Here is a 22,720-nt window from a genome sequence, read left to right as displayed (position 1 = left end):
CATGATATTCTCGATCCTCTACTCAATTACAAACAGTATCTATCAGAAACAGAATCTATTCTATACACAAGACTGCTTTCGGCTGCCACGGCAGCTAGAGGGTGGGTCAATAAGTCCTTAGAAAAGCCGACAGGTGGCGCGACTAGTACTGTAAGCGGTTTGTTTTCATGCAGCGGCACTACCGATTCAGTATGCTGCGAAGTTTCAATCAGATTGGTCGGGTTGTTGTGTGTTTCTCGTACATTTAACCCTGTTAAATTTTATATAAATAACCCTGTTAAAGTTTAAAGCCTGTTTACAAAAATGGAGAAAATTGAGTTTAGAGCTGTTATTAAACATTTTAATATAAAAGGGTTAACAGCAAAGGAAATAAAAAATGAGTTGGATTTAGTTCACGGCATATCTGCTCCTTCACTTGCAACTATTTATAACTGGTTAAATGAATTTAAACGTGGTCGTACATCAACAAAGGATGAACCACGCTCAGGACGTCCTGTAGAGGTGACTACACCAGAAATGATCAATAAAATCCACGATATGGTGTTAAGTGACCGAAGATTAAAGTTGAGTGAGATAATTGAGGTTACAGGGATCTCAAAAGGTAGCGTCATTTCTATTTTACATGACAAATTGGGCATGAAAAAAATTTCTGCAAGATGGGTGCCGCGTTTGCTCACAGTCGACAATAAACGCAATAGGGTGGTGGCCTCTAAAGCCCTGTTGTCGCTCATGCAACGCAATCCGGATGAATTTTTTCGTCGTTTTGTGACTGTAGATGAAACATGGATACACCACTATACTCCCGAGACGAAAGAACAGTCAAAGCAGTGGATTGCGAAAGGCGAACCATGTCCAAAGAAGGCGAAAACCGTAAAATCAGCTGGTAAGGCTATGGCTACTGTATTTTGGGATGCACGTGGAATTATTTTCGTTGACTATTTGGAAAAAGGAAAAACAATAACAGGGGATTATTATGCATCTTTATTGGACCAGCTAAACAACAAAATTGAAGAAAAACGGCCTCATTTAAACAGGAAAAAAATCCTCTTTCATCAGGACAATGCCCGTGTTCACACATGTTTACGATCAATGGCTAAAATTGAAGAATTGAAGTTCGAATTGGTCGACCACCCACCGTATTCGCCAGATTTAGCCCCCAGTGACTTTTTCCTTTTCCCAAACTTAAAAAAATGGCTAAGTGGACAACGTTTTTTTTCAAATGAAGAAGTCATCGATCGGACAAATGCTTATTTTGAGGACCTTCCGAAAACTTATTTTTCTGACGGTTTTAAAAAAATTGAGAAACGTCTAACCAAGTGTATTGAGCTACAAGGAGATTATGTTGAGAAATAAAAAAAAATACAAAAATAAAAACTGTTGTAATGCTTTTTTCTAAGGAATTATTGACCCATCCTCTATCTAGAGTAGGTTTATATTGAAGTATTAGCACTTATTGTAACAATTACAATAAGTCAGAGTTGTAAGTGTTACAATAAGTGCAATGTTTTAAGAGCACCTCTCTTAGCTATGCTAAATTTTAGAGCGAGATAGACAGTTTTGACTATTTAGACGGCTAACGTATTGTAATGTAATGACATAAAGTATTCATATAAAATCCTTGGTTGTGACGATTATTATAATATAGGCGTTCATTTCAATTGACGTTACTGGGTAATAATAATAATATGATATTATGACTTCTTACTTCTAAGTAATTACAGTTGTTAGAATTTCCTTTGTACTGTTATATTCTTCCACGTAATTAAAAAAATATTTATACACTGCTATGCACTGACCTTCAACATGCTTTATCGACGTCAATGAAAATATCAGAACGTAACAAGAAAATGTGGCGTATGTTGGCAATTGATTATGTTAAAAAATGTGTGCGCACGTGTATTTTTTGCAGCTGGTATCGATCACTTTTTATTTCAGATTCGTGCGAATACCGCGATTCAGATTAATGTTCAATCAATAATAAAAAAACAATATACCCAGGGGACACAAGCATATAATATACATAATCTCCGAAATATTGTGATCTTAGATGTTGATCACTCAGAAATCTTGGGCTATCATCAAAATCAACACGACTTGAATCTTTCAACACATCATGGACCACACAACCTCTAAACACAAACATTCCCTGCTGTTGGGTTCCAACTCCATTCGTTACCTATAACCGTTACTTTTGCACCACTATCCATCTTAATTTTTTCATTACGAATTTTAATTCATTCAACTAATATTATAATATGTATTAGTAAATTGTTTTATCTCAATGTTACAGCGTAAAACTTGTTTGTTTATAATATTATTATCTCCCCAATTGTCTAGAATTTAATACCAAATTTAATAACAGGGATGTTAATCCCTTAATTTACATAGCTATGTAGTTAATAATATTCTCTCTACAATATTGTTCTAATACTTATTAGGTATCTCATCTCTTTTGCAATCGTTACCAATATTTAGAATATTCGTTCTGTTTGCACCCATCATAATTGCAAACTATGGAGCTTCTTTCTTGTATGTCTGTCCGACATAGAGAATTAAAGAACAGTATACGTTTTAGATTTAGATGAATAAATTGTTAAAAATTTATTTTATGTAGGTACCCGGAAATTCGGACTAATATACGAGAACATTAAAAATAATGAATGAAATAGGGTTTCATCGTGTTTTATTTCTCACTAAAATAGGTACCGACCTACCTGCATTAAGTATCTGATAGTCAGAAATTTGAACTGCATCAAAATAAATAAACTAAATATCTAGCGTTTTTTCAACACATTTAAAGCTGTTGGAGGCAGTGACGTCCCGTGGGGGTAGGCAGATTGAGCGTCGCTTGGGGGCGGCAGTTACTCGAAGGGCGGAAAATATAGGAGAACCATTCGGTATATACCTATCTAGAAATAGCTACCTAAACTAAGTAATAACGGAAATATCTTTTCATTAAAAAAACAGCTCACTGCTTGGAAAAAAATGTAGGTATTAATTAACATACAAGGTTCAACAGGACTGTATTTTTGTCGAGTTTGCGATGTCTAGTTTACTTCCGTTGTCTTTGGAGGTTACATAATTGATGACCAGCAATGACACGTGCAGATTTTCGAATTATAGATAGGTACATACCTACTTACCTATTTTAAAATTCATCCACATATTTTTGCCAGTCACTCGCGAGTTTTAGAAGTTGTCAGGTGTATTGAAGGAGAGATGGCATTTAAATTAGATTTAGTGGCATATATTTTATTAGTAATGTATGTATGTACACAATACATTTCTTAGATATTTTAGTCATGAAAGGATGATAAAAAATAATGTATAAAAAAATTGGGACGGCATTTTGGCGCTGCCTAGTGGCGGTATTTTGTCAAGGGGCGTCACTGGTTGGAGGCATAAAAAAAACGTTAGTAAAAACGCCACAAGCTAGATGCGTTTTGTGCCTATCGAAAAATGCTAGATCTGCCATTAAAAACGCTAAATTGGCAACTCTATGTGTAACTGTTTTCTGATTTCTGTACCTGTATATTAACTGAATTCAAAATATAGCGTCAATCATTTATTGCTTGAATAACGAACATCAATCATTATAAAATATCTTTTAAACTGCTGACATTCATTTGCGACTTTTTGATCGGAAATGGTCATTTATCTTTTTTTTATTATGTTAGGTAATTATGATGAATAGTGTCTTATAAAGCGTAAGACATTTCTTTGTGAAAATTTTTCTTTCTGATGCTCTGTCACAAAGAAAAATATTTTTCGGTCTTCGTATTTTATCCCTAGAATGGTTTAATTATATTTTGTGGGCCGATGACCTATAACGACTGTAGACATCTGCCCGAACTGACTAAATATTGTTCTCCGTGTGTATATTTTTAGACTATTCCTTTAGCTAATTTTATAGAGATAATACTAAGTCGGCATTGTAGAGAACCAGCTGTAAAAATAATAATTATAAATATTATATACTATGTTATAAATTTATAAATGTTACAAAATTAGATTAAATAATAATATGAAGAAATAATAATATTACGATGTAAGAGCGGGATGCAGAATCTAAGATTTCGGTCCTAAGGATAAGACGCCGAAAAGGATGACTTAACTATAGACTATACTGAGTATAGAGTTAAGGAATCTTTAACCATAGACAACTTTTGTTATGAACACGCCTCTTTTCGTATTACCATTTTACCACTGACAGCTGCTGTCAAAATAAATTCGCGTGCTATAAAACAGTCCATACACTTATATTCATTTAACAATTTATCTCAATATGGATATTGATAGTGTTAATTCGTTTGGCATGTACTTGCAGAATATTATTTTACTTGTATACGCCAGCCCGCAGAAATACAAGATGCCAGATGATAAAATGACACTTGACGCTAGTGTTACCATGTTAAAAAAATATCTTGCGGTGCCTCTGGAATCACGTATAATGACTTATAACGGAAACATAAGAGTAATATAATTAAATATTAATATGTATTTATAGTTATTGCATTTATAAAATGCAGTTGTCATATTTTTGTCATCGTTTAACAATTATAAAATAATTTACCTAAACTATAGGAAAGAGAATTTTTAAATATGGTATTATTTTCAAAAGAATTGACCTTAACTAAGGACAATGTTTCTGCATAGTGTTTTCTGCTAAGGAAATTTTAGTTATGACAAATGTTTCTGCATTCCGCTCTAACAATATAAAATAATAGGAAGCACAAGGAACACAGAATTGATGGAGACTGTAATAGGGTGTGGAGTAACAGGCAACCGATCTCGAGTGTGGAAGAATATGGGATACACTTAAACACGTATCAAGAATACGTCATTCTAAGCTTGTCCGTGCCAGTTCTGATAACTGTGCTCATTCAATATTGGTGTATTGGTGCAACACACACTATTGCACGTCTATAAGGTGTGGTTCATTTTCGTAGGAAACTCACACATTCAAATTATTATTATTATTAAATTATATTTATTAATCTGTTCTGTGATTGTAACATTTTTGAAGTGAATAAATACATTTTTAGGCAGTAGCAGTATAGATGGTAAATCCAATTCAGCTGTATATGTGACGAAATGGCTTGACGGTTTCATTCAGCTATAACTCAAAAACGACTGAACCAAAACTTGCACAGCCTACCTACATTAAAATATTGCTTATACAAATTATCTAAGTAGTTAATCTGCACATCTCAAAATATTCAGAAGTAACAAGATAAAACCTTCTAGAAAATAACCCATTATAATTAAAGTGGTCAGATAGCAGTGGTGGAGTGGTGAGATGAGGTAGGTACGGGTAAAAGGACGCGCGATTAGATCCAACCGTTGTATATTTCGTTGATTAACCAATAGCCGCGATTTTAGAATGTGAACAAAAGGAAGAAAGTAAATAAAATCTTCATTAATAACAATACGAAGAGTTTCAGTTCTATCACGTGTGCTCACCACAAATTTTTTTCTCACACGGGATTTTTCAATTTTTAACGTTTTACTAAATAATTATAATTGATTCATCAATTTTTCAAATTTGAAACATTCAACCGATTGTAGGTAGATTAGCTATAAGCAGTCCTGAATAATCGTCTGGTTCGATAGGCAGGGCGCGAAGAGCTTACCCGCGGTTGTTAAAATTGCATTTTTTAAATTTATAAATATATATATATATATATTATCAATGTCTCATTTTATATGTGGGTGGCGCGCTAGTGAAAATATTATGCTTTAAATGGAATGGGGAGGTAGACCCAGGATGTTTGAAAACCCCTGCCCTAGACTTAACACGAAATCTAGGATCTCATCTTGCCCAATAATGATAATTAGGCGAACAGAAATAACAATTTGGCAAAAGAATACAATATGTTTTTTTTTCTATTGGCACTTAACAAAGGCATCTCTATACATTTTATCGTACATTTACGATGACTGTGTCAGTGATTCGTGTTGGTTTTTTTGGCATTTACTCATGATGCCGGTTGCCAGAAGTCGAATGAGTACATTTTAAGTGCACTCGCACTGGACCTGCACTCGATTTGGCAAACAGCTAGTACTTGTTTGTAGGATATAAATTTATGTAACATTGGCGTACTTAACTTACATTGGGTACACTAAACACAGAATTTAATATAGATATGCAATAGCAAAGCTCGAACCCTTTTCAAATTTCTGCCACATCCATTATAGCAGGGTTTCCCAAACTATGATCCGCGGAACACCAGTGTTCCGCCGGACCCGAATAGGTGTTCCGCAACAATTTGTAAAGGTTTTATACACTTTTGCAATATTTTCTGAAAACTAGTAAGGACGATTCCTGAGTTCGGAATCCATTTTCCGTGACAGCTAAACCAGTAGGCTTAAGCGCAGATAAGTAAGATAAACACACATAAATTTGCTTTAATAGTTAAAAAAAAAGTCGCCTGAGGCGCTATTACACTTCATGACTATTAACTTTTCTTAATTTTAAATCATATACTTAATTAAACTATGAATTTTTTGATTATTGGGTATTGATACTCGACAACTCCATGATGATAGTAGATACGAGTATATTAAAAATAGAAAAAAAAATAGTTAATAATACACTGAATAAGGGCCCTTAATTTGAGCTGTAAAAAATTGAAACATGTAAATAATATAATGTGTCACACTGCCTTTAACATTAGAGATAGACAGGGGGCCCGCCAAAGATCCTAGCCTGAGGGCCCACTTTAAGATGTGGGGGCCATGATTATTTTACTTCCGTTTTCTGCTAAGTACCTATTTATCCGCAGCGGTATTTTCTATTTATGCTGCAACGAAGTCAAAGTGCAGGAACATTCTCGACGCCACACCAGATATTAGAATGCAACTTACCAATATTGTGCCTGACATCAAGAAGATGCAATTCAGAGACTCAAAATTATCAAAGTCATTACCTAAGTGCTTTATTCATTAATATTCATATTTTTATGTTTATATTATATTATAAGTAGTTAATATGAAATTGTCCTTTTCTTTCAGATATGTATATGTATTTTTAATCATGAGGTACCTACCTACATCTGTGATTATTTAAATCCTCAATTTTCATAGATTCACAAAAGCGAGACCTTTGCTGGAAAGGACAAGAGACCTGCAGCCCGATTTCCTAACTATCGTCTGGTGTCACACGAGACGATAGTTAGGAAATCGGGCTGCAGACGACATGACGTAATTGTGACTTCAGCCAATACATGCCGCCCGCTCGAGCGTGTATTGGCTGACGTCACAATTACGTCATGTCGTCTGGTGCCACACGAGACGATAGTTTGGAAATCGAGCCCCTGTACCTCAACCACCGACCTACCGCAACAATCACATTAAGTATTATATTTTTTTCTGATAATGGTTTTACGCAATAGTCAACGATTTTCTAATCTTTTCCCCACTGACCAATATAATTCTATGGAATGTTTTAGTGTGCGTCATGTGGAGTATTTTTTTGATTAAAGAATGACACATTTATTAATTTGTAATCATAATTTTAAAAAATAATTACGAGTTATACACTAAATTATAAAATTGAATTACACTCTATGTAGGTAGGTAAGTACATAATTTAAACCACCAAAAAATGCCTAAGTATATTATAAATAGATACACCAAATCACCATGAGGTTCGATAGTTTTGGCACGATTCAAGATATAGTCGGAGTGGCGCCGAGTAAGAGAAATCGACCCAGTATGTTTGACGTAAGTTACAATAGCAACCGTAACAATAATCATATTGCCTGCCCACCTTACTTTTCCCTGCACCAGCTGCCACGTCTCCACGAAAAGATCTTCGCGATCACCGTAAAATGCCGCAAACTTTTTGAAAGCTGAGAAATTTTCCCTAGGAGATACAAATCGCAATGGCCAACCGGTTCAACTGAGGGTCGGACCGACTTGAGAAGCAATTCTAAAGCCTTGTCCAGGTGTTTCACCGCGCTTTATGCGCGAATACCAAAAATGTGTGCTGCGTCCATGTAACGCGTTTTATAAGCGTTACTTTACTATACTAGATAGTATACAACATGAGATCCAACAATAATTAAATAATTGGTGCAACTGTCGGCAGTTATTGTCGCCTATTATAGTACCTCGACTCACCTGTAATACTGTAATACGAGCGTTCTCGAGAATCTAGCGAGTGCTTGCGCTTATCGCGCGACCAATGATACGGCGCGAGTACATGTGGATGTCTCAATGAGGTCAAATTTACCTGGAGTGCGCGCGAGTCAAATTGCGCCGTCTAGACATGGTCTAAAGAATTCCAGCACACCAGAAAAGTACCTACGTTTACTCTTTATGTGAAGTCTTTTTTCACACTGCTTCTATTTCTTACTGTGTCTTTAACACAGTTTTAACACTATTTTTTTATTTTATCATGCTATATTGTGAATTTATTCAATTTGTAATTAGTAATGTTCACTATAAGTATGTAAATAAAAGTAATTGAATTTAAATTGAAATTTACGTACAATGATTGGATCCAATCGTTCGAAAATGCGTTTTCTTAATGTTAATAGGTTTTATTGGTAGCTTTAACGTTAATCTTGTTCTAAATTTTAGTGCCACCTTTGATTCACTAATTTTTAAATCAATAATTTATTTATCATAGTTACGGTAAATTGACAATCAATCTTCATTATAAGTTGCATTAAATAATATTAAACGATTGAATAATTGGATTTTATTAGCAATCAGCAGAAATGTATGAAATTGTCTAGAGTTATTATTTATTATTGGTGACATTTGCTCTCCAAATTGAATAACAAATCACCGGCTGCACTTTGCAAAGTAAAAATTATGCAAATCGTTTATATTGCATTAACATGACTAGTTATTAAGATAACAAAATTTATTGCCAGTAAAGATTCATTATTTATATTTATTTGATTCAATATAATATACGTACATATTATATTGTCAAATATACAATTCTGCAACATTTTAAGGTCGAAGATTGAATGATTTACACGTGGCGAACAATTTTATTATTATTATTATTATTAGAAAGATTTAAAAAAAAAAGCATTTGCGTCTAATTTTCATCGGATCGTGAAAGAAATACGTTGTCTTCAAAACACCGAAAAAATGAGCGAATCATTTTAACTTTATTTAATATTATAAAATATGGTTGGGCCAAATATGCTAGCCCTCTCTTCCCACCTACTTCCAAATCCCTTATTTTTTATTATCACAAGACCAGACGACGAGCAATTACGGGTCACCAGGCGACCGTGATTGAATAACATTCGGTTACTGTTAAGGCCATACATTAGTTGAGGCACGGTCTAAAAAGATCGTTGCCAGGCGATGTGCGGATTGCGGGTCGCGGGTGCAAAAGACGCCTGTCAAACGAAATATTATTTCTCATATAAATCCAACATACGTCCATTTTATGTTCTGTTTATTATTCTATTAGTAACAATAATAATAAATTCATTGACATGTTTTCTTTTTAAAGTAAATGGGTAACGTTTTTAGTCATCTTTACACGATTTTAGAATTAATTGGCCCGTCGCTATTCACGCAGCAAAGTGACGTATGTCTGACTCGACGTTCCCTCCATGAATGCGAAGCGAGTACAAAATTTCGTCGCGCGTACAGTTGGAAATTATTTGGCGTTTCACTGATGCGTCACCTTAACAGTTCAGCGGCTCTCGTGGTGCAGTGCATAAGTGCACCCGAGAGTTCTGGGTTGGATTCCCGATGAGGACACAATATTTATGTGTTTTTCTCAAAGCCTGAGTGTTTGCGATTGTTAAAAAAATACTAAAAACCACCTTGTATGAAAAATCAAGGACACGGTTATTAGTAATTCTAAAAAAAACATACAGTTTGCTCATGACATTGAGTTCGTGTAGGCCTGTTACAGCTAAACCATCGTTTAATGACTAACTCGATTATACAGACTAATTCAGTGGGGCCATGGCCGGATCAGCTTGATATAGTGTGACCGTCGTCCAAGCGATACTTCTGAATAGGTACCTGGCAAGCCGTGATACCGCGCTCTCAACATTCATCAACCTCATTTATTATCATCCATCAATAGTATATTGTCTGTTTTAATGATTTGGACACAAACAGTTTTGCGATTCGTCCATTTTTTTTTCACTGCCATGAAGATAACGTGTATCTTCCAAAAATCACAGACAGGAGGACAGCTGTACACACATTGGCAGAATAGTGCTGCAGATAAATGAACTAGCAATAATTGTCATTATTATATGTGTATCATTTAGCTACGTTCATATTTGTATTTACATATTTACGAAATATGTCTGAGAAGACCCCAGGCATATCCAGGTGTATATGGGCAGGGTCTTTTACGAGAGCCATTTTATTTTTCATATACTAATACGCATAACTACGGTAAGCATACGGTTCTGTTATTTTCATCGGTACTTCTGCAGTGCGTAGATCACTCTTGTAGGAACATTGCAAGCTGAAAGACGTATTACATGACTAGGCCTTTAAAACGAATCGCATTTATGTATGTATTTAAATATATTTAGATTTAACAGTTTTTCGTAAAATTATAACTAGGTAACATTAATAAAAAGAAACTCATTACAATCAATACGTGTCCCAGCACAAAAGTAACGATAAAAAAGTACGTTTTGCTTAAAATTGATACATCCAAAATGATAAATATGTTTTTAAAAAAAATCATACCGATTGCTCTGGCTTGATTGGAGTCCAACGTGGGGGGTTAAGTGAGAAAATTACAGGACAAATTGGCTCCAATAGGAAAAAAGTCGGCTGCGGTGCTATTTTACTTAACGAAAATATATGGCTGTGCGATACAACTTGATGAGATATAGTTGATATAATTAAATTATAATTCACGTGTAGAATTTTATTTTATGATAATGTGTGTTTCCTGACTAATAAATATGGCTATTTATCCAATAAAGCAAATGGTCGCATATTACTTGGTAACCATAGAAGGGGGGGGGGGGTTGCGATCAGTGCTTTATAATAATATTATTATGATGTCTAGTGCCGACAACTCAATAATTCAAATATAAAACATAGAAAAAATCGCTAAAACTACAGGAAACATCCTTTAATTACCTTGAAGAACCATGAGGTGGGGAACAGAACATCAAACTGCCCTTAATCTTGGCGATAGGTAGGGGGCCGCCAAATATCCTAACATGGGGGGCTGTTTCAGGATGTGGGGGCCATGGCCTAAATTCTTACAATTGTCTCGGCCACGTACATAATAATATGACAGATCATTTCGAAAAAAGTATTTTTGAATTTTCTGAACGCTTAAGAGCGTACTTCAGTGAAACGGCAAATAATTTTCAAAAGTAAGTGCGACGAAATTTGTCACTAGTCGCCAATCGGAGACCGACAGTCGAGGTGTCCGCACGTTGATTTGTTTTGTCATGGCGTCGGATGAAAATATTCTTAAATCGTGTAAAGATGACTAAAAGACTTTACGTATGTACTTAAAAAAGAAAACATGTCAATGAATATACCATTATTATTGGTAATATAACAATAAACATAACATTAAATGGACGCATGTTGAATTTTTATGACAAATTATATTTCGTTCGGCTCGCGTCATTTGCGCAATCCGCGCATCGCCTAGTCACGATCTCTTTAGAGTTTAGACCAGCGATACTCAACCTGCTTTTATGTGCGGCCCGAAACACATTTATTATCAGGAATTTCGTATACCTATCTTTAGATTCGTTTCGACTTTGACGCACAGATAGTGACACCCGAAGAGGATTGTCATTATGGTCCACATCAGATCTGGTATAAGAGTGTTGCTATTGCACACGATTAATTTAAAAAACACGCATAATTATTAAAATCTCAAAAATGTTTTGTTAAAAAGGGGGGGTTTCATGATTTTTTTCGTCACACCAGTAGTGATGCGGCCCGCGTTACTTTACAAACATATTATGTATTTGGCCCGAAGAAAAAAAAGGTTGAGTCTCATTGGTTTAGGTTTAGACCATGCCTCAGCTGAAGTATAGCCTTAATAAAATCAGACAATGTGCCTAATAAATATAAATAATCCTTGTACATTAGCCTAATTTTGAAACGTCAGTTACAATTAATTATGGTATCAAATATTATTATGGAGCAATATTTTTTCAATGAACTCGAAGTTGACCTATCCGTTGAATTGATCAAGACGGGTTATTAATTTTATTTATTATTCATTTTAAAAATAGAATTGAGAAGATCGCAAGAATCTTTTATTAGATTCACAACGTCACAAAGTCGACATCGCCTAGCTAGAAGTTTTTGGGAATTCACGTATTATATTAAATTTAGATCTCTATGCAGATGAGAAAAGAGTACCTACCTATTGTGCATTATTACTTACAAATCGAAGGAGGACATAAAACATGGAAGATGTTATGCTGTAAAAGAAGTTTTAAAAACCACGTGGAATTCTTCTAATATAAAATAATATAACTATAGTAGCGTCTGTCAATTTGCGCCGTCGCAGAACCAACTTTAGAAATGCCATTCACAACAAGAGGCCTTGGACCAAATATTGCTCTAAAATCGTGAAAACGGATTTTCTACGAAATGCTTTTAGATCTGTGCATTTATCGGAGAGGTTTTTCTTATTGTTTTAGATAAATAAAATAGATTATATTCTAAGCTTAATGTGATATTAATACATCCTCATAATCGACTGACTAAGAAAGTAAATAATTGCTTTTATGCATATACACTATCGTAACAAAGTAGAGTTTTAAAAAAAATAATAAGTATGTAACACATTGCGACTGCTGGTAGGTTATGATAACATAAATTTTCTTTCGATCCACTGCTGGATGAATGCCTCTCCCGTGGTTTCCACTCTTTTCGGTAATTGATGTTTCGTTGTCACGCCTCTGAATATGAATCATTCAACTGATTCGTTCAGTTGAAAATGTCCCTCTGAGGCGGACGAAACCGGTCCTAATTTATTGAATAAAAATGAAATAAGTACTACAAAAAAAAATGCGTTTTATTAAATTAAACAACAATACAATGCAGTTCCACCATGAATTGACAGTTAACAAAATAAAAGAAAAAATTTGAAGTATACATTTCGGTGTTTTGTAATAACAAATTATGTATTATTCTGATAATAAAACATCTACTACATTTCAATGATATAGTAACATAAAAATAATCTTTAAAATGATAATGCAAATCGCCATTTTTATGGAATGATTTGACGATTGAAAAAATAATAAAAATACACTTTTGTAAATATGTATTATTACGTATTACCTACGGCCATGCCCCCCGCCTCCTGAAGTGGGCCCCCAGAGTAGGATCTTTGGCGCCCCCCCTACCTATCGCTAAGGAAATAGGGAGTGTGACGCTCTACAGTATAGTTTTCCAAATGGTGTATGCGGTAAAATTAATGTGTATATTTAGTGTTTTTTTTTGTATTATTTATATATTATACATCCATTTGAATTGTGGAGTTGTCGAGTATTGATACACAATTGAAAATTGTATCGTACAACCCATTGATATACTACTAGATGAGGAGTTCCCATACAAGTGTCATTTTAAAAATGTACCACAAAAGAACATATTACGAATATCGCATATAATATTTCCTTGTAGGTATAATGCGTTAAGACCGTTAACATGGATACCCGAATTTCACCCGTATTGCCCTGGCTGTAAAACTAAATTTGCGTTCTTGGAAAAGTGACCCTAAGGGTGTCTGCAACCCAAAGCTTGCAAGCTATCAAAAATTCATGTGTGAGCGGACAGAGCAAGTCGTCATGCGCTGACTATTAGTTAGAGTAAGATGCAAGCTAGATCGGGCTTACTCATAATTATTGCCAGGTCGTTTTCGAGACAAATATTAAGTGAGCTTATATCGAGTTAAGTCCGCTGATATTAAAACAGTAAGTTTTAACACTGGCCGAGTCGCTGAAAATCGGGCGTCTTTTTAAGGAGCATATGATTCATCCAGTAGTATATCAATGGTACAACCACATAATTTTCAGGAAACTTTTTTTTGCTATTAAAGCAAATTTGTGATGTGTGTTTATCCCACTTATCTGGTCGACTCGCCTCGTCGGGCCCCTCCTGAGCCCGGGCCCACAGGCTAGAGCCCTGTCAGCCCCTTGTCGGGCCATACCTACGGCTTAAAGACACGCTCCTCCAATATCTGGATGTAACAACTGCCAATTATTTTTCTATTAGTGGTGTGTATTCATAATTATAATTCTAAATAATTTATTGTATTTATTTCGAGTAGATACCTAATTGATGTTTACATCCAAGGCACCAACAGCCTCATGGCGTGGATCAAGTAATTAGTAAACGAAGAAAAAATATCTCGTCCTCCGTATCATTAAATGTAATTGTAACTAGGGATTCCAATCCCGGGCTATTTTCGATACCTATGAATCCCGGGATTGATAAACATAATCCCGGGATTTCGGGATTGTTTTTTTTATCAATTTTTATGAAAAATAAAATAAAAGCGAAAATATGACAGAAAAAATACTTTTAATAAAAAATAACTTCCTTTTCTTTTTTCTTTTGACCATTTTTGATCCAGGATCATATGGGCCTCCACAGAGTGGAGGTTTGAATTAGCAGATTTTATTTTTACGAGAAATGGATGTCAGCCACTTGCTCAACCTATTAGGACCATACTCTGACTCATGCACAAATTGAAAAACAATATATCAACTTGCCAGACCCAGGATTCGAACCTGGGACCCTCGACACTTATAGACCGGCGCTTAATCCACGCGGCCATCGTCAAAAAATAGCTACATTAGAAATAAACTGAGTTTGAATGAAGTTTGATTTATACCCATGTGTAGGTAGCCGATTCATTTTATTTTTTCACATAAATTATTAAAAATGAGAAAGATTGGAAAAAAACAATGCTTCGCACTTTTAACAAAGTAATTTCACCATGATATCATACGTTTTATGGCAGTTTCATATTTGGCTGACTAATTAGATTAATGAAGCGGAAGGGCCATAAGTACGCCATGATTATTTGCTTTACTATTTTAAATCACGCTAATCCATTCATTATGTTTTTATTATCAGAAACAGCAATCTCATATTAAATTCACATTTATATTACAATATTATTTACTCTATTAAACTTGTGTATTTCCAAGATTGAACGTATACAATATAAATGTCTTAAATAGAATAAATTATACTAGATTTATTTTTGACCGATTTTATTATATGTTATTTGTAAATATAAAAATTTTATATTAACAATGGAAAAAAATGCCAATCCCGGGACCAGTCCCGGGATCCCGGGATTGTCAACTTGTAATCCCGAAATCCCGGGATCAGAATTTTGGCTCGGGATTGGATTCCCTAATTGTAACTATACATGGGTACATATTATCTAATATTATTATTTACGATAATGATGATGAGTCTAGTAGACCCACAGATAATCATACTTAGGTACAGCATCCGTGATGTACCTACATTATAATATGTATGCTGGTGTTGTTTGACTTGTTTACAACAGCAGTGTCGAACGGGCCAATTCTGAACTAAATAATTACAAGATAAAAAGAATTTTTTATATACAACGTTTTTAAATTTTCTGTTGAATCATATAAACTTGACTTGACTAGCTTAAACGATCAAAAAAATTTGTACTTGATAGAAATAATATTGAAATGACATTTTGACATTCATATTGATTTCCATAGTAACGCACGTATACATTGATAATTTAGTTGCTAGGACCCCAGACCCCTAGCAACCAATAATAGTGGATTGGATTACGGATTTCTTCCGAAATAACCTTTCATACAAAACAGAATGAACTAAAAATGAATTCAATTCTACTTAAAGATGGCTAAAAGTATTAAAAAAATGCATTGGCATCGTGTTCTGATGTATTCTAAAAGTTTCAAATGTCTAGCTAGTCGGGAAGTTAGTTAAAAATCGATTGCAAGATTTGTACTGGATAAATAACCACCGGACAAATAAGAATACGACCTAATAAAAACGTTGTAAAAATAGGGACGATCATTATCACTGAATTAACTGAATTAAGATCGAAATACACTTTAAATGTAATCCAATATTTACTACATTGAACAACTTCACCTTGTCTTGTTCCGGATCATAGAGCAAGCGATTCTTGTCTCACTCTCACTGGTACACTTGGATTAATTTCAATGATGATGATGTTTGTATTTAATGATGATCAGACAGCCTGTGCCGGTAATTTGGCTTGAGTCGAGGTTCTGATTGTGTTGTATTGAGTTCTTGCTAAACGATCGTCACTTGTTGAAGTAATTTTTGATAATTTTTTTATTGAATTATAAAGAGAAAACCTGTCTACATCGAATGGCATTATTAACTAAAAACCTTGAAATTTTGAATTGTTTCCCTATATGTGAGAATCTTATGTCTGAATGTCGACTTAACGTATTAATATTTAACATAATTCAAAAATCCCCTATCTTTGTATTAGGTTATAACGAACCTGATGAAGGTGGCTCTCGTGGTGCAGTACGTAAGGCGCTGGCCTTCCGCCCGAGAGTTCTGGGTTCGATCCCGGTGAGGATATAATTTTATGTGTTTTTCTCAAAGCCTGGGTGTTTCAAAATTACTAACAACCACCTTGTACTAAAAAGCAAGGACATAAAAAGCAAGGACAATATTGTAATTGATAGAAATAATACTGAAATGTTACTTTGACATTTCATATTGATTTCCATAGTAACACACCTATATATTATTAATTTTGTTGCTAGGACCCCAGACCCCTAGCAACCAATAATAGTGGATTGGATTACGGATTTCTTCCGAAATAACCTTTCATACAAAACAGAATTAACTAAAAATGAATTCAATTCTACTTAAAGATGGCTAAAAGTATAAAAAAAATGCATTGGCATCGTGTTCTGATATATTCTAAAAGTTTCAAATGTCTAGCTAGTCGGAAAGTTAGTTAAAAATCGATTGCAAGAAGCCGAAACGTCGAGGAAAGAAGGAAGAAGTACACGTGGTGGAAACCCAAGAATCTATTACAACACAAAAAACATTTTTTTTCTTTTAAACACTAAGTTATTATTAAGAAAAAAACAGTTCAATGAAATAAACATAATATTATACTGTTCAAACTGAAAGAATATTAAAAAACAAATTCATTCAGACCTTTTTAACGTCTGAGTGCGGCCCTGTCGGAAAAATTGCGAGTTGACTTGTAGCTAACTTAATCAGTAGACCAGAGTTCCTTTTTTGTCTTTTTTCATATATTTACGCTACACCTAATAGAATATTTTCTTCAACACTTTGCCTAGACGCCTAGACCTCAATTAAAGTCGTTTTAATTTTACGATATTTGAGTTACTTACGTTTACAACTGTTCTGGCTTTAAATCATATTCGGTATAATACCTTATGCTTTCTTACGGTCGTTTTGACGATGGGTTTATAGCCTGAAACAGCCAACAACATAATAATAGCTTAAATATCGTAGAATAAACAAAATATTTTGTTTTTGACATAAAGAAGCTTCATTTTTTAACAATTCAACAGAACATTAATACATATGTACTTTGGTTCAATACATCTTTCAAAAACTCTTCAATATATTCTATTATAATGATGAATATTAATAATTTCTTCTAAACTTTACATTAACAGAAAAACCATGATATTAACATAATAAGCGTATAATTTGATGAAGTTGATGTTATTTTGATTTTTTTAAAATGTCATTTAAAAAAATCCCTGTCTAATAATATAATACGTATATAATATTATATACGCGTATCTCTAGTCACTTTAGTATAACTTTACCCCTAGAACTCCTGAATTTTCAATGTAGATAATTATTGAAAATGGTAATTACAATGCTTATTAACCTGAATAGATTTAATATGGTCTCATCAAAAAAGTTTATACACCGATGATTTAGAATAATATTATCATAATATAATATGTAACTAACAATTACTGTAGATAATCTAAAATCTAAATACAGGTATTCAATAAAAAATGCCACAAAGAGAAATATAAAATTATTTCCTGTGTAGGTATACAGAATTGGTGGATACTTATACATATTATTATCATTGGGTTACATTATTTCAGCAATAATTACTATCAAAAACGAATCAAATAAATCTTAAACTCATTTTACATACAGTTTCATTTAATACGCAAACTCAACAGTGTGTTTTTTCCATCAAGAGTAAATAAGAACTACCCTACTAACAGTGTACAATGTGATTTTATTAATGATTAAAACGTTCGGCCGGTTGCCGACCATGCAGAATTATTATTTTTTTGTTATTTTTCAATATATTTTATTGTGTTAACCATCAATTCATGGTGGAAATGCATTGTATTATTAATTTAATAAAACACTTTCTTTTATAGTACTGTTATTTAATATCTGGACCGGTTTCGTCTGCCTCATAGGGATATTTTCAACTAAATAATAAAATAGTCAATACAACAGGCATTTATAATAACATATTAAAAAAGTGACAAAAACAATCAACCAATACATTGAAGTATTCTATCAAATAATAGTAAGTATATCATTAACACAAATTAAAATTGCATTTAATATTTCATAATACCTCATTAAAAGAACACTAAAACCAAACATTCTTTTATTAACATAACATAGAAATATAAAGCGATAAACACTTACAATAACACATTTATTATAGCACCAAATAAATAATTTTGATAAATAATCAATATTTAATAAATTTGATTGATAATTCGTTTATAAAATTTACAATATAAAAATACATTATTACCACTTGAAGGACAATCGAGCAAATAGAAGCTGTATTAATTCTAACAGTCTGAATATGTCCCTCTGAGGCGGACGAAACCGGTCCAGATTTTAAATAAAAGTGGAATAAGTACGATAACAATTTGCGTTTTATTAAATTAAATTAATAATAATAATACGTAGGTACACTGACCCTGAAATTGTTATAAGTTCATGGCTCAGTGTCTAGTGCAGACTACGTGAGAATGAGTATAGGTGGACGTTATTTTATAAATTCTTAAAATAGGGTCTGCTTAACTCATCCGGTGTACTTCCTTGTACCTATATACTTCATATTTTTTGTATTTACACATTTATAATATAGAATAACTTAATATTGCATAATTACAATATTACATAATACTTTTTTAATAATATTTATTTGTTTCTAAATGTCATGTTGTGAACGTCTTAAACTTATAATTTGTAATGTCCACAATATGTAAAATAAATTAAAATTGAAATTGAAATTGAAATTGAAATTGAAATTGAAAAATTGAAAATTGAAAATTGAAAAATTACGAATAACTTTTTTATATATTTTTTTTAAATATTGACAATAGATTAAAATTTGAAGAGTTTGTTGTTTCGTAAATGTATTATCTCAGTACGTCTTCCTTGCCTCTCGTCTCACACTACGTAACCACTATTTTCTAAGTTGAACATCGTGACACATTTAAATACTTTTAACTCCGCGTTGCAAGGAAAAAAATATATGCCCATGATATGGTAAAAAGTTTGAATGGATTTGAATTAAAACTCAAGTTATTCCTTCGACAAATATCGAATAACAACGTGGACCACTTTCCAACTTTGAAGTTGCTGAATATACCACAATATAAATTTGAAGAATATGGTAACATTATTAAAGCTCTGAATGACGATTTTTCACAAAGATTTGGTGACTTCCGAAAAATTGAGACAAGTTTAGCAATAGTACGCGATCCATTTTCAATAGATATTGATAGTGTACCGACAGAGCTACAACTTGAGATTATTAATCTGCAGTGTGACACTGATTTAAGAGAATTGCACCGTCGTGAAGAAATCTCCAAATTTTACAATGCCCTTAATTCAGACAAATTCGACCAACTTAAAGATTATGCAACCTATATAAATGTGAACAAACATTTTCGATGATGAACCTCAATAAAAATTCTTTACGATCAAATATCTCCGATGTCCATTTATAAGTAGTTTTGAGAATATCAACTACAAAATTAACACCTGAATTTAAAAAAATGTTAAAAAATGTACAAAAGTTTCATTCTTCCCATTAATTTTGTTGTAATGTTTATTTTTTGTGATTATAAATAGTGTATATTATCTAAAAATGGTATTTTACTTGCGACCCGCCGCTCATTTTGAATTCTTGAATTTGGCCCTCCATCCAAAAAGTTTGCCCTCCCTGGCTAGTGGAAAGTAATTTGTTAACGGAACCCTTATTGTGAAATACTATTACAATGCTTTTCACTTTTCTTACAAATATTAATTTATGTTACTATGTTTTTGATTGTTTTATTTTAGTTTTGGCGCGTAATTTATTATGATAATATGAAAGTTTGCTGTTCATTCACAAAGTAAAATAAAGCTCGCCTTGTCGACGAAAATAAATATTGGTTTACACGGCGCGTACGCCCCCGTACTCTACGCCGTTGAAAATAGATACCTAAGTATATTATTATTAGGACGTTTAGACGGAAAAAAATGTAGGTACCTATGTACATCAATAACGCAAGATATTGTCGATATTGATAACATGTTATCAATTATGGTTACGATGAATATCCATATAGGAAAATAAAAGAAGAAGAAGGGCTTAATATCGATGCCTCTTTCAGGTGTCGTGTTAGAGGCACGTGCTAAGGATTCCATGGACGAATATATCCATTTTGAAAGAAACAAACTGAATGACGGACCTCTAAACACACATAAATAATATCTTTTTCCAAATATCAAACGGTTAATTATTGAGATAACCGCTTTGACTCCAACGTATCTATTCTAAACACAAGACTGCTATCGGCCGCTAGCGGTAGCTATCGAGGGTAGTTTTGTATCGAAGTATTGGCACTTATTGTAACAATTACAATAATTGCTATCTTTTAACAGCACCTCTCTTGGGTGTGCTAAATTTTAGAGTGATATACACAGTTTTTACTGTTTATTTTAGACGGCTAACTTATTGTAACATAATATTTCGAATTTCGATAAAAACACATGAAAAACTACCCTCGATAGCTGCTGATAGCAGTCTTGTGTATAGATTAGATGCCCAAATCATTACACCACTACATTTACATTGGCTTCACTGGCAGTCTCTTTGAGTTTGATATTGTTACCCGTTCAGCATGTCCATGTGGCGGAGAAATACAGGATACAAACCACCAGTGGCGCACCCAGGGGGGGGGGCAGGGGGCCTTGGCCCCCCCCAAAATATGAAAATCATCAGAATGATTTTACACATTGAAATCGAAAGCCAATAAACTATACCTTGGGCTTAGACAAACAACACGGCAAAAAATGATTTGTAATTCTCCAGCACCCTTTTTAGTAAAATTTCTTGGATTTTAATTTCCAACACAAAAATTTCGTAACACTAATGTCAGGTTTTTTTAGAAACCCGTTCCCTAATGAAATTCTTGGTGTCCACCCGAATTCCAGAGTGGTATAGGTCATGGCTGGGGAGGGTTGACAGGGCTCTAACCTGGGGGCCCGGGCTGTGGGGGGCCTGGCGTGTCGGGTTGACCAAATAAGTGAGATAAACACACATCATAAATTAGCTTTAATAGTAAAAAAAGTCGCCTGCGGCGCTATTATACTTCATGACTATGAACATTTTAATTTATATAATTGTCCAATATATTTTCTGATTATTATGTGTCGATACGCGACAGCTCCATTATTAAAGTAGATGTATTGAAAATCGCCAATAATTCACTGTATAAGTACCCTCAATTTGAACTAAAACACAATTTGAAAAACGTTAATGTAGTATTTCACACTGCCTTTAATCTAAGCGGTGGTCGGCAAACTCATTAGTCAATAGAGCCAAATATCAACAGTACAACGATTGAGATTTCTTTTGAGAGCCAAATTTCTTAAACTTAAATTATATACGTAGGTAGTGAGTAGGTACACTGCTAATTTACTTAATAAACTTTAGTTAAAGTTTTAAGTCCTAATTAAATTATAGGTAGGTACACTGAATAAAACTGAATATCATACGTAATAATTATCTTATTTATTAATAAAAATTAAATTGTAAGTCAGGTATCCATAAAATTGAATCATGACAATGACTGACAAACTCAATCTGAATAATGGCCTTGTATCTCCTTGTAAAGTGTGGGTAAGTCAGTCAGTGCGTATGTTGTTGATTTAATTTTAAGCACGATTCCAGGTTCTCATCAATAAATCGATTTGTTAATTTACTCTTGATTTCCTCTCTTGGAAAAAAAATACCTAATTAAATACAGAACTTTATTTCTATTGACTCTTCTCCTCAGCTGCTTTCTTCCTTGCATCATCGACAGAATATTTAGCGCAAAATTACGAGTTTTTAGTTGTATCTTTATAAATTTCAATGCGCCATTTTTTCCCGATACATAAATACAGGTCGGTAAGCCATTTAAGTTTTGAATAAACGCGAAGTCTCGGTCTATTCAACATTACATTTACGGTTATCCTCTTCCATTTTCTTTGCTTCTTCTTTGTAGCCATGTCAAATATGGCAGAGAGCATCTGTGGCAGAGCCGCACTCAAGGGGCCAAAGAACCACAGTTTGCCGACCACTGCCCTAGCCTGAGGGCCCGTTTCAGGATGTGGGGGCCATGGTGTAGGTACACCGAGTGCAATAGACAAAAGACCGATAAACGAGATATTAGGCTAAAAATATTTATATGAA

This window comes from Rhyacophila brunnea, unplaced genomic scaffold (genome assembly GCF_057557595.1).
Source record: "Rhyacophila brunnea isolate RB1 unplaced genomic scaffold, BYU_Rbru_1.0 scaffold_11, whole genome shotgun sequence".
Lineage (NCBI taxonomy): Eukaryota > Metazoa > Arthropoda > Insecta > Trichoptera > Rhyacophilidae > Rhyacophila > Rhyacophila brunnea.
The sequence above is the reverse complement of the archived record's forward strand: the minus strand, read 5'-3'. Positions refer to the sequence as shown.